The sequence below is a fragment of the Furipterus horrens genome, unplaced genomic scaffold (genome assembly GCF_987537825.1).
Source record: "Furipterus horrens unplaced genomic scaffold, mFurHor1.1.pri manual_scaffold_5, whole genome shotgun sequence".
NCBI lineage: Eukaryota > Metazoa > Chordata > Mammalia > Chiroptera > Furipteridae > Furipterus > Furipterus horrens.
The window spans coordinates 39,254,835-39,271,349 of NW_028327175.1; the positions used below are offsets into that span (position 1 = coordinate 39,254,835).

The 16,515-nt window shown below is 43.1% G+C and overlaps 1 pseudogene; it reads left to right on the forward strand.

Annotated features, from left to right (window-relative positions):
• Positions 1-8,576: 8,576 nt before the first annotated feature.
• LOC150008425 (centriole and centriolar satellite protein OFD1 pseudogene) lies at positions 8,577-11,802 on the forward strand (annotated as a pseudogene).
• The last annotated feature ends 4,713 nt before the right edge of the window (positions 11,803-16,515 follow it).

Below are 16,515 nucleotides of genomic sequence, written 5' to 3' on the forward strand. Positions count from 1 at the left end.
ACTCTTTCCCTATCTTGCCACTGGTACTAACCTCAGGGAGTTAGACCCCAGGTCCTATAATGAATACTGTGACTTGCTTGCTGTGTGACTTCCATTAGGTTTTCAATTTCTCTGAAGCTTAATTACTTTAATAGGAAAATAATAATTCCAGGGAGTAGAAAATAATTTCAAAGAGTAGAAAAGTGGTTGCTGAGAGTGGGGGTGGGGGAAATGGGGAGAGTTTGGTAAAAGATACAAACTTTTTAAAAAATCATTGCAGTAATTTCAATACATACCTCATGGCCAGTGTGAAACTGTAGAAGTGTAGGTAAAGGCTAAGTACAGCTTCTGTGTATAATGAGCAACCAATTAGACAAGCATTCAATGTGTCGGGGTGAGCATTTGTGGTGGAAGTGTTTATTCCCAGGGATAATACATGCTTCCAGTCTGCCCCTATCCAGTTTGTTCAGAGAAGGATGACTGAGATTGCCTTTTGATCTTCTACCACAAAAATTTCTTAATCAAAACCTTGCATGTGTACTACTTCTACTCCTGGCAACATGGAGTAGATGTATTTTTCCATACCCCTCCCCGTAAGCATAACTAAAATTCTTGGACATGTACACATAAAGTAATCATCAGAAGGCCCTGAGAAATGGAGAGAAGGTAGACTAGCTAGGAACCTCAAGATCTGAGGATAACCTCTGGGTTTTCCAAGATCTGGGTTTTCTCTTTGTCTTATGTAGCCCAGACCTATAGTGTAAGAAGCTGGCAAGTAGCAAATGCCAGTGATCACAAACAAAAACAACCCCTTCATCCCCCAAGAAAAGTCTCCCCTATCTAGCCAAAAAACCAGGAAAGAGGCAGGCTAATAAGACATAAAACTTTTAAATGGTAACCATTATACTCCAGCTTTGTAGAGCAAATACTTTATCTCTACTAGGTGGTAACAAGACCACCTCCCAACACAGGATCACAGAAGGTCACTTAGAAGTCGTGGACTTCCACCCTCACATATCAGTAAGGTGCACTGCTCCCCTTCCATGCAGTGATATTTTAATATGAAATAAAAAGAAATGAACAACTGAGACAACAAAAATATGGGTAAATCTAAAAATAATTATGGTAAGTAAACAGAGGCAGACAATAAAGAATACAAATTGTATTATTCCACTTATAAAACCTATAAAATACAACTACTCTATAGTGACAGAAAGAAGATCAATCGGTGGTTTCTTGGGGAGGGACAGAGAGGAGTGGAGCAGGAGAAGAAAAAGGACAAAGGGGAATGCACAAACCTTTGGTGACGAGGTATCCCTCTTGTCTATGGTAATCATTTCATGTGCAGATATGTATGTCAAACTTATAAACTGTGCACTTTAGGTATATTCTGTTTTTTTTAACATTTCAACTAGACCTCAATAAAACTGTTTAAGGAAATATAGCACAAAAATTCCAGTACTAAGGTCATACCTCAGACTAATTAATCAGGATCTCTAGGGATGAGACACATCCAAGAATAAATAGTCTTGAAAGCTCCCCATATGATGCCAATGTGCAGCCAGGGTGCAGAAGCCCTGAGATGCAAAGGCTCCAGAAAGTAATAAATGGAGAATGTGATCAGCTATGTATGATGCACTAAACAAATAATGGGAAATTAAGAAGAAACCACATGATCTGACTAGGAAGAAGTTAATGTTGAGTTAGAAAAGGCATATGTCCAAAAATGCTCTGAGTCACCATGTGATCTACATTAACTTCACCTAATTCTATTAATCTTTTATTCTGAGAATCAAACAGAAAACCTTACGGTAAGAATCTGTGGGGTCAGGGGTGGGGTATTCATTGACTCCATGACACATTGATAGATGACTTAGGTTCTATAACAAATTTACTGAGTGGGAAAACATAAACACTTCATTTCTATTTTAGGTTTTCCCAGGAAAATCATGGTTTAAGATCAAAGCAGTTCCTTCACAACACAATGTAAATTTGTCATACCTTTCTTTTTTTCCCCAATTAAAAAAAATCAAGGCAAGAAGCAAGTATTTTTATTCCCCTCAATTTTTTGTTACAAAGTCAGCTATACATATAAGAATCAAATACACAAACAAAGCTACTTTCTATTTTAAAACATTGGAATTTCAAAGGATGATGAAGGTTCTTCAGACATCCATGGAGGTTACCAGATTCTTTTACCGGAGGTCTATGTGCTTTAGAAAATTGTGGACAATCTTAGATTATATGCATGCATAAATTTTGGAAAATAGACAGGCCAGAGCTTTTATTTATAGACAAAAAAATTGATTATCTAAAATGGTAAAGAATAATTATCTGAAAGCAAGCATATCATATCTGAGTATATTTTTATTTAATAGACTACAGTCTCCAATAGGGAAACCATTTCCCTTAAGCATGGAGGTTAGGGTCTTGTTACAAGAATGTTTTTGTAGCAAACTGCTAGGTTACCCAGCAAATCTTTTTGCTTCAAGGGCAAGGCATATTTGCAGGATGATGATAGATCATCAGCTATTCTCAATAAGTACTCCCTGTGTATAGTTCTCTGCTAGAGCACTTTGATGAAAATTCTGAGAAATTTTAAGGGGGCTAGTGTTTTAAAAGACTTTTTCACCATTTTATCCACAAGGCTAATTCCTCTCTTGATTGAATGGAAAATATATCTCAACGAAGAGGGTAGAGCCAGGTTATAAAGTGGACTCTGGTTCCTCTAAGCTCAGGGGGTGGGGGCAGATGGTTAGAAGAAAGTACATACAGAAGGAACATGAGTGTTGGAAAGGATCATGTAAGGAAACAGAAGCTCAAAGGTTTTGGACCAAATTTGAAAAAGTTAATCTGGGCTTGAAAGCATGAAAATGTTATATTTTCAGAAATACCATGCCTTTTATCCATACAATTCACAAGAGGAGAAATTTATGAAATATTTTCCATCCTCAAGCAACACAGATTCTTTCCACACAAGATGCATCCCAGGTCCCAGGGTCAGGCTTGCATTTATTTATTGTTCCTCAGGAACCTCCATAACAAGTAAATCTCTCTGCATCACCACTACTATTCCATTCCTAGTCAATTTCCTCTCTATCATCCTCAAACAACTCTGATTGGAAATAAACACAAGAATTAACCCACCTTATGTGCATTTCTTCTGCTTTAGTTCCCCCGATATAATGAGTATTAAGATAACTTATGCTTTCAGTCTTGAAATCTGCTCCAGTATAATCACTATCTTTACTTCCATATTTATTTTGGTTCTTTTCTCTACTTCCTGGAAGACATCATATATGTAATTTTTCCTTTTATTGAAGTACCCTACAGTGATTATTCAGATTCAGTAAAGGAAAATCACATTAAATGAGAATGGTAACTTTCTAGGCCTGTGACCTCTGATGATAATAGATCTAATAAAAGCAGTTGATATTAGACAACATTGTAATTCTTAAATTGGTTACAAGTATAAATGTTCTAGACATAATCTCAAGAATTATTTGGACCTATGGCTTTAAATGTTGCCTGATAAATTTTAAGGCAAAGATTAAATGACTTCACTCCATGAAAATCAGAGGCAATGCCTTGGGATTTAGGTAGGAATAAATTCATAGTGATCTTACAAAAATAAGATCAGAGTACATGATATAAAATAAGTTATGATCTAGGACAAGTTAAATTGTATTGGGGAAAATGTATTAGGCAAATGGGAATAATATTCATCCATTATTTTTATACTTCTGTCAATCACTACAGATCAGGATAGATAAAATCTGCCAGAAGCAGATATATTGAAAACTATTGTTCAAAACAATGATCTAGGACAGTGGTTCTCAAAGTGTGGTCTCTGGATAAGCAGCAGCAATACCTCAGTAGTTGATCAAAATGCAAAATGCCCCACCCCACATCCACCGAATCAAAAATTCTGGGGACAGGGCCCACCAACCGGTGTTTTAATATGCCACTCTTATTTATTCCTCAAAAACTGGAGAGAATCTGTCTTTTCCATTCCCACTAACACTGACCTAGTTTGGATCTTCATTGCCTTATCTGAATTTTCACTGCCACCAATTGATCTAAATTACTCCCCCTTTGGTCCATCCACCATTCACCCCATCTCCCACAAATCAAAACAATGTATCTAAATAATAAATCTGATCATTGCCCTGTTTCTGCTCCTCCAATGACTTCCCATTCTTGCAAAACATCCTAAACTCTCTGGCATTCAAAGCCCTTAGTTACCTAGCTCAGTATTAATTATGCAGGACGTTTTCTTTCACCTTGTCTTATCAACTACCTTATTCTTTGGGTTCCATCAACACCCTTGTTATTCCCGGAGCCTCCAAAACTCTCTGTATGGCTCCTCTCCCTAGCCTAGACAGCTACAGTTGTAACATACACAAACTAGTGGACTTGTGGTTCCAGAGTCTCCTCTCCTTGTGGTTCTCCCCAGTTTCTACCCCCTCCTCTTCAGCAACTAAACTTGTATTAACTAATGTGACATACTAAACTGGGTCAAAGGAAAAATATAAAAGAAACCTATCTAATCATATGTAAACTTTAAATAAGAACTTCTGAAGACAGAGCCTCTGCTCCTCTGCTTATCCATCCATGACCCAACAAATGGAAATCTTAGATTCTTTAGGTACAAAAGATAGTAGGAGCAATTTAGGCCATAATAGACTATTTGAAGCTCTAAGCATAATTTTTTAGAACAGATCACTACAGTAGAGATAACACAGATAGAGTACAGCAATGCTCCATTCAAGTATATTTATCATATGCCTTGAATTATCTAGGAAAGTTCTAATTTCAGAAATTTTTTCATTGTCTCATAAATTACCAATTTTAACATTTTGTTATGAAAAATATACCCTAGACTTCTATGTCTCCTAAAAAAGGTATTAAGTCCATTGTGCTGTTGTGTTTTAATTTTTCATTTGGAAAATATGATTTCTAAATCAAAGGTCTTTTGCTTAACACATAAGTAATTCTGATCCATCTCTGGGATCTACAAAATGTTGAATTAGAAATGTATTTGAGACATCTTTATTTCTCCAGTGAGAAAAACCTCTCCTTTACCTTTTCTAAGTTCTAAAATTTGGACATAATTTTTGTAAGTGCCTGAACAATACTGAATATACTAGAAGAATGGCTTTTTAATTTGCATCTATAAAAAACCAGGTCTCAAGTTCAATGATTACTGTCACTTTCCTTCATTCTCTCTCATGCAAATAGAGAAGCTGGCAAGGGTGTTTGAACTTTTCAATTACACGGTGATTACATTAACAGGATCAAATGCAGATTCCAACCTAATGGAATCACATTGGGGAGTGAAAACCACAGGGTCAACCATGATTGAACTCATGTCTTCTCTGCATACTAGGCTTCTTTTGGATCTAGACAATTATTGTTGATATCCATCATGTCAATGATAATGGTCCTTGGACCAATGGCCATTGTTTATTGCTGCTTTTGAATCTAACAGGTCTCTTTAATATAAAGAAAGTTCTCCAAAAGATAATTAAGATACTGAAAGAGAGGTTCATAAGAAGAAATCATCAGAGACCCATTCACAGTATTTATAACCCCATTTGAATTCAAATTGTGACTAATATCACAGTTCCTGGGCATATATTAGAGGTATTTTCTTTAATCAGTGTTTAAAGCAATATCAAATTGATAGTCTGGATTCTACAAACAAAATATATCCACTCAGAAATAAATCATATCAGAAAGTTAAAAACATCACAGTTACTCAATCTGAAGTCTCATAAAGTGAAAAACTATGTCAAAGGCATTTCACAATTTTTGTTGTTTTCTCAAAAATAAAAACTAATTTATGTTATCATTCTTTTTCCAGAATATATTTGAAACTTTTGACTATAGATAGAGATCAAAGGAAATATAGCTGTAACACCACCTCTGCAAAGTGCATAAAAGAACTTTAGCTATGTCATGTGATGGAGATGATACAAAACAAGAAGGTAGCTTTATTTGTATGAAGGAATAATGTTTATGAAGCTTATGGATGCTTATTACATTCATGCACACAACACCAAGACACTGAGCAGCATCTTGATCAAAGAATGAAAATTCCTACAAGCAGAAAATAATTTTTAAATAACTCAAAATTTTAGTTGTAATTTCTCAAAAAAGGTTTTAGGTATACATTGATCAAACCCACACTTTTAACAATTCCTTCCCCCTTTCCTCACCTACCCATGTTCCACAAACATCTCAGCCTTTTTTTCATCTTATTCTCCTGCTTCCTTTGAAACTAATTTTGCAACTTCTTCCCATAAGGTCCTTTTCTTTCCTACTTTACTCATTATTTTGTACCAACAAAAACTCAGAAGGTCAAATCTGTCAAGACAAGACTGAAAAAATGTTGTAGGAAAAGAGAGCAAATACTCTCTTGTGGTCTAATGTTTGTGCCCAATAGCCATACCCTCCCCTCAAATTCATCATGTTGAAATCCTGAATCCTGGGTATTGATATTGGGAGGTGATTAGGTCATGGGGTGGAGCCCTTATCAGTGGAATTGGCATTTTATAGAAGAGATCCCAGAGAGTTAGCTCTTCCCTTCTGCCAGGGAGAAGGCACCACCTATAAACCAGAAAACCAGGCTTTACCACACACCAAATCTGTTGGCATTGTGTCTTATACTTTCTAGCCTCCAGAACTATAAGAAATAAATTTCTGTTGTTTATAAGCCACCCAGTCTATCGTATTTTGCTATGGCAGCCAAATGAATGAAGACACTAGCCAAGTCAGAATACTCTTTAGAAATTGGAGATTCATCTATTACTCATTTCCCTCACATACTGATCTAATAAATTATCCAAAACACAGTATCGACACCTAATTTGATAACCTTTAGCTTAATTTCATCTAAGACAGAGGAATTTTACAAAGTTGTCAAAATGAAGCTGACACTTACTTTATGGATAAGAATTAACATGTAGTTCAAACCATTTTTAAGGAAGTGGGGGAAAAGATATTTCCAATTTAGACACTCAGAAATGAGTTGCAATTGCAAAATGTTAGGGAATTACTGTAGTAGATACTTCCCTTTTCTCCTCAGTGTCATGTATTTGATAGTTTCTTAATATATCTTGGATATTAAACTTTTAATTATTTTACTTTCCCAAGTTTTTCAAGTCAAGCAATTCTTTTTTTAAAACTTCAGCACTTTAAATTTATAATATTTAATGAGCTTGGAATTGTTTCCAAAGTTTCTACTTGCAGTTCCATGTTGCCTGGGTACTTAAGGGAGATACCAGACATAAGCAACTGCCAACAGGAACCATGTGTTCTTAGAGCATCTTCACCATAGAAAGTAGAAAATTATCCATCTAACCCATTAGTGACACATCAATTAGAAGTTGATGAGTTACAATGAGAACATAATGTTAGTAAACAGATTCTGTTATACTCTGATTCTTCTGAGAACTCATTCATACTCCAACTCCTACTACATTGCCCAGATGTGCCTGCCCTCTTGTCCCCAACCATGTGCAAAGCAAGTCACTAATTTTCATTTGTCCAAAACTGAATATATACTAAATAAAAGGAAATTCTCAAGGCTGAAAAGGCTTCTAATAATAAAATATGCAATCATAAGGGAATCTGCTTCAATTCTTCAGAAGAAAAGATTCAGCTGTCAAAACCTAATGCCAACCATTATCTCTATAATGTAGGAAAGAGGAGGTGTGCATATAAAATCTTGATAATGATTGAAGGGCTATTTCTCCTCTTTCTTTTTCTAAACTTGTTCCATGTGCCCTTCTTCATGTTGTTATGTCACTTTTATTGGTTGAAAACCCCCATTGTTTCCTAAGTGAAATCTGAAACTGGCCACTGCACATGTAGGGCAAGGAGAAACTGAAGAAAGAGGCAGGCCACTACAGGTTGGTAGGTGACAGGTTTAATAAGCAAGGGAACTTACTTAGGAGGCTTGTCTCTGGAGCAGCCAAAAGATGAATAGATCTCTGCAGTCACCTGCCAGAATCTTAAAAAGTTTACATAGAGGTCTTAACTGGATTCAGTTGAGATGGTCTCAATAACACCTTACTCTCTCAAGGTTATGGGAAGGGTTTTGAAATAGCTGTACCATATAGAAAACATAGGATATTTGGGTAAATGTGTATTAATGTCCTATAAAATGGAACTTGTGGTTTAAAAAAATCTTTCATTCTTTCAGTGTTTAGTACATCGTAGTACATCAAAATTTGTTTTTGAGCAACCCGCCTCCCGCAGCTTCCGGACGGTCGGACACTCCTCGCGATACTCGGATGTTTTGCTCTCGCAACAAGTGGGCGGGGCTTCCGGCGGCCGCGTGGCGCAGGCCAGGGCGGGAGCTATGGCGCTCCTGACTAGGTTGCCTGGGGTTGGCGGGCCTTGGGACAGGGCGGGCCGGCTGTGAGCAATGCGACTCAAGTGGTGCCCCGCCCTCCACGGCCTCAGGTTTCCCAGACCGCCTCCTTCGCTGTCGAGAGAGTCGCACTCCCGCCCAGCGCGCGGCCCCGCCCACCCGTAAGAACCCGGAGAAAGGAAGTACATTTGTTTGCTCACGTTCCGAGTTCGGAACGGGAGCCCGGTGTTTCGCAGCCCAGTGCTTCCCTGTTCTCTGGCACAGAGGCTGTGCTCTGAGACAGAGGCTGATTGCCCTCGTCCCCACCTCGAGGCGGGGCAGGCAGGGCTGGCTTGGTCGGAAGCCGCCGCGGGTGGGCAGAAGCAGCCCACCATGCCCCCCAAATATGACGTGTTGACTCAAGATGAGCTGCGCAAAGGGCTGTACCAGATGTTTAAGGACCGGGGTATACTGGACTCGCTCAAGGCACAGCTGAGAAAGCAGCTCATTCAGGAATTGATGGACCCCGTGCTGAGTGGAGAAATGCAGCCCCAGTCCATTGCAGTGGAGGAGAGCGCCCTCTTAATCGGCGCCTCCAACTCTCTAGTGGCAGACCACTTACAGAGGTGTGGCTACGAGTACTCGCTTTCGGTTTTCTTCCCAGAAAGTGGCTTGGCAGAAGAAAAGGTGTTTACTATGCAGGATCTATTACAACTCATTAAAATCAGCCCTGAATCCAGTCTCTACAAATCACTGGTTTCAGGATTTGACAAAGACAACAAAAAAGGTTTTCTCGTGCAGTTTCTGAAAGAAATGGCGGAGCTCCATCGGGCCAAGGAGACCTGTGACGTGGGCACCCAGACAAGCAGGGCGCTCCCCAGCAGAGACTCTCTGGCTGAGAAGCTTCGGCTTATTGATGATCAGTTTGCAGATGCTTACCCTCTGCGTTCAAAGTTAGAATCTTTAGAAATAAAGTTGAATGAATATAAGAAAGAAATAGAGCAGCAGCTTCAGGCAGAAATGCTACAAAAGTTGAAGCATTTTAAAAATAATGAAGTGGTAAAAATGAAAATGGAAGAGAAGAGGAAGTACGATATGGAATTAGCAAAGTTCTGGAATGACGTTGAGAGAGCTTGTCAAGCAAAATCTGAAGCCCTCCTCACTCGGGAAAAGCTGTCCCTTGAGAAAATTCAAAAGTACCAGGAGGTGGAAACAAAAGAAATTTATGCTCAGCGGCAGCTTCTACTAAAAGATATAGATTTGCTAAGAGGCAGAGAGACAGAGCTGAAGCAAAGAATCGAAGCTTTTGAAATGGCCCAGAGGCTACAAGAAGAAAAAAATAAAACCATGAGTGATGCCCTCAGGAGACGGGAGCTGAATATAAAGACTATGGAGGAGGCCTTTGAGCAGAAGCTCAAGAATGAACTTCTAAAGTATCAACTAGAGCTCAAAGACGACTACATTGCCAGAACCAACAGACTGGTTGAAGAGGAAAGGAAGATTAAAGAAAAAGCTATACGTTTGCAAGAGGAGCTCACAGCTGTTAATTCAAAAAAGGAAGAACTCAATCATTCTGCAAATCGTGGGAAAGAACTTGAGCTGGAGCTCGAGTCTCTGAAAGCCCGGTGCTCGGTAATAGCGAAGCAAAACTACCTGCTGAATGACAAGGTGAAGGAGATGAGTGACTACTCCCTTCTAAAGGATGAGACACTGGAGCTTCAGGCACAGAATAAACTACTCAGGCAACGACTGGAAAAGAGTAGAAATGAAAACTTGGATCTCGTAAACCGCATGGCTCAGCCATCTCCTGAGCTGGTAAATCTTCAGAAAGAATTGAAGAAAGCGGAAACTGCTCTCCTCTTAGACCATAAGGAGTTCGAAACCCACAAGGAAGCTCTGCAGAAACAGTTGCACAATGAAGTTGAGCATTCTGCAAAGCTGACGGCCCAGATCTTAGAGTCCGATGCCACTGTAAAGAGGTTGACTCTTCAAGTGACTGATTTAAAATTGCAGCTGAGACAGACTCAGACAGCCCTGGAGAATGAAGTGTACCGCAATCCAAAGGTGTCTCTGGTCAACGGATTGATGGTGTCCCCCGGCGGCGGAGTAAGCGGGGATTTCACGAAAAACCCCGTCAAACGGGAAAAGCTGACGGCGGGCACAGTTACACCGAGAATCATCAACTACCGGAGTGCCAGCTCGGAGGGCGGCTCCCCCGACTCCAACATGGAGTTTGTAACCCACACCAAGGTGCGGATGAAGGAGCTGGAGCACGAGGCCGAGTGCTTAGAGAAAGCGTTCCTTGACTACAATCAGAGAGTCAGCCAGGGCCCCGCCGCGGAAAGCCCTGTGGCCCCGCAGAACCCGCCCCCGCTGTGCCTGCGCGGGAACTCCAAGCGCGCGGTGACCAGTTCCTTGGAGAGGCGCGCTCTTAGGGAGGCCGCGGCGGTGCTGGAGCAGCCCCCGGGGCTCAACAGCGCGGAAGTGCTGCCGGACGGCGGCGAGGCCGCATGGCCCCGCAGAAGCGCCAGCAGACGCCTCTTCGCGCCGCTCACCAGATCTAAACGGAGCCTTGATGCTGAAATGCGCCGGGAAGCTCTGGGCTGTTCCCACGTTGCTTCCCCCAGTCCTTGTGCTGAAAGAATGCTCCAGCCTTCACCATCTGAGTCTAGGCACAGCCTTTCCATCCATTTGCTCTCCAACTCTCTGGAGGAGAAGGCCAGTCTTTATGAGAGACAAGCTGAACTCCAAGACAGAATTGAATTTTCAACACTGGCCAAGCAGTCTTTGGAGGATATTGAGGACTCTGACTCATCTTTTGAATCTGAAGGGGACATGCCAAAGCGCTTGGAAATCAATGGCCTCCATCCTGCCGGTGACATGCCGCACCCGGATGCTGCGGCGGCCGTTCTTCCTACCAGACCTGTCTCCCCTCACTACTCAGAGGAGGAACAAATCGGGGAAGACGCTGAAGAAGAAAAAATATGGCAGCTGGTGAAAGAACAAGAGCAGAGAGAAGAAAGAAGGCAGAGTCAACAAGAGGCTTTGCAGAGGGAGCAAAGAGAACTAGAAAAACTGGATCGAGAAACGTGGATAATTGAAGAGTCTTTGAAGATTGAAATGGAGAAAGCATTAGACGTGGATGAAGAAATAAAAGAGCTATGTGCTCTTGGTGAAAGTCCTTTGGAGAAATACATGAAAATCATCCAGGAGGATGAGGACGAGGACAAGGACGAGGACCAGGAGGAGGACCATGAGAGCGCAATAAAGGTCATCAGAGAAGTTTCACAAGTGGACCCACTGCCATCTAGTGACAGAGACGGAAGTTTCGCAGGCCTTTCTCATGAAGAACCAGATGACTTTTAGTAACTACGCGCGCTTCCCAGGTTCCTGTTGATAGAACCACAAAAGGCCTGTGCGTTTTCTGTAATAAGAAAGTTCTCAATAAATAATGTTTGTGTAAAAAAAAAAAAAATTTGTTTTTAATATATAAACATATTTCCCTACGTAAAGGATAAAAGTCATTTTAATGGATTCACTTGCCTTTTTAGCATATTATTTTAATGTATTGATTATTCCTAAACTATGCATGAAATATGGGGTCCGTCCAGAAAGTATCCATCCATGTACCATGGAAAATAGAGACATTTTTTGAAGAAGATACAAGATAGAAAAAACATTGAACATAGGACAATGATGCCGCAGTCCCCTTCAAAATAGATACCTTGGGACCTCACACAGTTCTCCAAGCTTCTTTGCCACTGTTCAAAACATTACAAAATCCTTTTTTGGAATTGCCATCTGCTGCCCCATTGTATTTTCCTGAATTTCATTAATGGTCTGAAATCTTTTCTCTTTCAAAGGTGATTTTAGCTTTGGTAAAAGCAAGAACTTGCAAGGCACCTCTGAGTCACCTAAGTGATTTGATGTTTTGCCAAAAACATTTGCATGTGACATGCTGTATGAGTGGGCATGTTGTCATGATGAAGCTGCCAATCTCCAGTTGTCCATAGCTGTGGCTATTTTCATCATATTGCATCTCTCAACTGATGAAGAACATTGAGGCAGTACTTATTAATTGTTTGGCCTGGAGGGAGTGTACTCATGATGGATAACCCCTTCCCAATCAAAAAACACAGTTGACATGGTCTTGATCTTGCTGTGACTTTTCCACACCTTCTTTGGGCCTGGAGAACCAGGTGACTTCCATTGGGTCGACGGGGTCTTCATTTCTGGATCATAGCCATAGACCCATGATTTAAGTCATTAGCAACTGCAACATGATGTTCCTTCTGCTCTGGTAGCAGAAGTTACAGAACAAATTTTGCCACAACACATTTCATGTCAAGATCTGTGTCAAAGTCTTGGACAGAGTAGTTTCTGGAACCCCCAGATTAGCTTCTAGTTCTCATACTGTCAGTCACTGATCTTTGTTGATTGCAGCCCATACACATTCAACATTCTCAGGAGTTCTGCTTGTTGCAGGCCTTCCAGTATGTGAATCACTTTCAACAGATTCTCAACCATCTTTGAAGCATTTGTGCCACACTTCTATTTGTGCTGCACTCACTGCATCATCCCCGAAAGGCTTCTGATCATCTGAATAGTTTCCACAGAGGAATGTTCAAGCTTAATGCAAAATTTGAAGCAGATTCATTGCTCTATTCACTCAATCATTTTGAATGCAATGGCTACACAGTACACATGCTTACTCAACAGCATCTACCATCCCCACTGACTAGTACAGTGAAGTTGCCATTGTTCACACTTGCCTGCCAGGTTACATTGATGTTGAATAAACCATTCTCATTATATTAACAATGGCTGGACTTTCCCCAGACAGACCTCATGAAATGTGCATTAAAAGTTTTATATAATATACAGAATTGCTGGAAAACTACTGGAATGATTGAAATGATCAAAGACTCTCAAACTTTAAGGAAACATTCTTAAATTCTTATCTCTTTCTCTCTTTAATTGTAAGCTCTTGGATGGAGTTCAGGAGTTGTATACTATTCACTTTAGTCACTTTGGGGGAGGCTGGTAAATTATACTTGTTGCTTTTGTTCTAGTTTTAATTGTAAAGCACTTGGAAAACCCTGGCTGGTTTGGCTCAGTGGATTGAGCGTCGGCCTGCGAGCTAAGTGTCGCTGGTTCGATCTTCCAGTCAGGGCACACCAGAGAAGGAAAACTCTGACTCCAAACCTCCGCTGCCTTGCGGCATACCTCCTCAGGGGAAAGGCTAAGGGAGTAAACCCCGACAGAAAATCCGGAGCCGGAGTCCCTAAGGCGGTTTGACGTTGTAGTCAACACCGGCAACTCCTGCGGCGCACCTGAAGCCAAGCTGTATTGACTCTGTCTTTCCCCTTGGATCCTTCAGCTGCGAAGAGGGGGGGGTCTGCTGCATGGGCAACAGCTGGCCCTCCATATCACCCTGCCCAGGCTTTGTAGCTTCACTGGAGAGGACACTCCAGCTTCATCGCAAGATGTCGACTCAACACGGGAGGAGACAGATACCGGTTATAAGCTCATCCGATTGGCGAAGGAAACGAGCGCCAGGGGTCTCCTCTGATGGTGGGAGAGGTCATCGCACCTCACTGGACAGCTACCGCCCGCCTCAAGCTGGGCAGCCCCCAGCCAATTAGGTGCCGTCTCACCATGGCTCGCCTGCCCCACTGGGTGCGTGGGGATCAGAGAGGCATCTCTTGAAAAGTGAGCCACAAAACACTTGCACCAGGCAATTCCAAGCAAACAACAAGAAAGAAGCCTCCAGCTCTTCGCCTCGCTAGCTGGAACATCAGGACCATGTGCCCCGGACTTACTGCAGACCTTCCGTGGATCAATGGTGCCAGGAAAACCGCCGTCATCGACAGGGAACTGGCACGACTAAACATCGACATTGCGGCTCTACAGGAGACCCGGTTGGCCGACAACGGAACTATCAGAGAAAGCAACTACACCTTCTACTGGCAAGGGAAGTCTCCGGACCAACCAAGACAGCACGATGTTGGGTTCGCTGTGAAGAACACGCTTGTTAACTCCATAGAGCCACCCACAGGAGGCACAGAGAGATTACTTACCCTCCGATTGTCAACAACTTTCGGCCCAGTCAGCATTCTTAGTGCGTATGCCCCAACCCTCTGCGCCACCACTGAAGAGAAAGAACAGTTCTACCATGCACTGGACGAAGCGTTATCCAAGATCCCCAGAAGTAACGCTCTCTATCTCCTTGGAGACTTCAACGCAAGAGTAGGAGCCGACCACATGGCCTGGCCCACCTGCCTCGGAAACTTTGGGAGAGGAAAGATCAATGAGAATGGTCAGCGACTGCTTGAGCTTTCGTGTCACCACGGCCTGTGCTTGACAAACACATTCTTCAAGTGCAAAGAGATCCACCAGGTGTCATGGAGGCACCCCCGCTCCCGCCACTGGCACCAGCCTGACCTCGTCATCACCAGAAGAACGGATATTGGCAGCACCCTCCTCACCCGCAGCTACCACAGTGCAGACAGCAACACGGACCATGCCCTCGTGGTAAGCAAGGTGCGCATAATGCCGAAGAGGTTGCACCACTCCAAGATGAAGGGTCGCCCACGCATCAACACCAGTTGTGCCAGCAACCCAGTTAAGACCCAGCAATTCATCAACAGGATGGAAGATGCACTCGGCGAGGGAACGGCGGCAGATGACATTATCGAATCCAATTGGCCACGTCTCCACGACGCCATATACAACTCCGCCATTATTGCTTACGGGAAGAAAGAGCGGAAGAACGCTGACTGGTACGAGGCTCACTGGGAAGAAATGGAACCTGTGATCGAGGCTAAGAGGAAGGCTCTACTGGTTTACAAGGCCACGCCCACTCCCAGTACACTTCAAGCTCTACGGGCTGCCAGGAACAAAGTCCAGAAGACCGCCCGCCACTGTGCCAACACCTATTGGCTAAACCTGTGCAGAAGCATCCAGGAAGCCGCCGATATAGGCAACGCACAAGGAATGTATGAGGGTATCAAGAAGGCAACAGGCCCAATCCCCTCCAAGATCGCCCCCCTTAAGTCCAAGACAGGTGAGGTCATCACTGACCAGGAACAGCAAATGCGGCGGTGGACCGAGCACTACCTCGAGCTGTACGCGACGAGGAACACCGTAACAGACACTGCTCTTAACGCCATCCCAGACCTACCAGTCATGGAGGAGCTAGACACCCCACCTACTGCGGCAGAGCTCGGCAAAGCCATCGACTGCCTCATTTGCGGGAAAGCACCAGGAAGCGACGGAATCCCTCCAGAAATCCTAAAGAGCGGGAAACCAGTCCTGCTACAGCCGCTCCACCATCTACTCTGTCTCTGCTGGAAGGAGGGTTACATCCCTCAGGATATGAGAGACGCCAACATTATCACCATGTACAAGAACAAAGGAGACCGCAGCGACTGCAACAACTACCGGGGCATCTCTCTCCTCAGCGTCGTCGGCAAAGTATTCGCCCGGGTCGCTCTTGCCCGCCTGCAGACCCTTGCTTCCCGTGTCTACCCAGAGTCCCAGTGTGGCTTCAGAGCTGGCCGATCAACAGTGGACATGATCTTCTCCCTACGCCATCTGCAGGAGAAGTGTCACGAGCAGCATAAACCACTCTACCTCTCCTTTATCAACCTCACGAAGGCGTTTGATCTGGTCAGTCGAAGCGGACTCTTCAGCTTGCTACGGAAGATTGGCTGTCCACCACATCTGCTTGCTGTGGTCATGTCCTTTCACGACAACATGCACAGCACGGTGTCCTACAACGGCGCAACCTCTGAGGCCTTCCCAGTCAGCAGCGGAGTAAAGCAGGGCTGCGTCCTCGCGCCTACACTGTTCGGAATCTTCTTCTCCATGCTCCTCCAATACGCCTTTAAGGACTGCAGCGAGGGTGTCTTCATTCACACCAGATCCGATGGCAAGCTCTACAACCTGGCCCGTCTATGAGCCAAGACCAAAGTCAAAGAGGTGCTCATCCGTGAGATGCTCTTCGCCGACGATGCAGCCTTGACATCACACTCCGAAGAGGGACTCCAGCAGCTAGTCACTTGCCTTTCCCACGCATGCAAGGAGTTCGGACTAGCCATCAGCCTGACGAAGACGAACGTTATGGCTCAAGGCACGGGGACTCCCCCATGCATCACCATAGACGGATACACCCT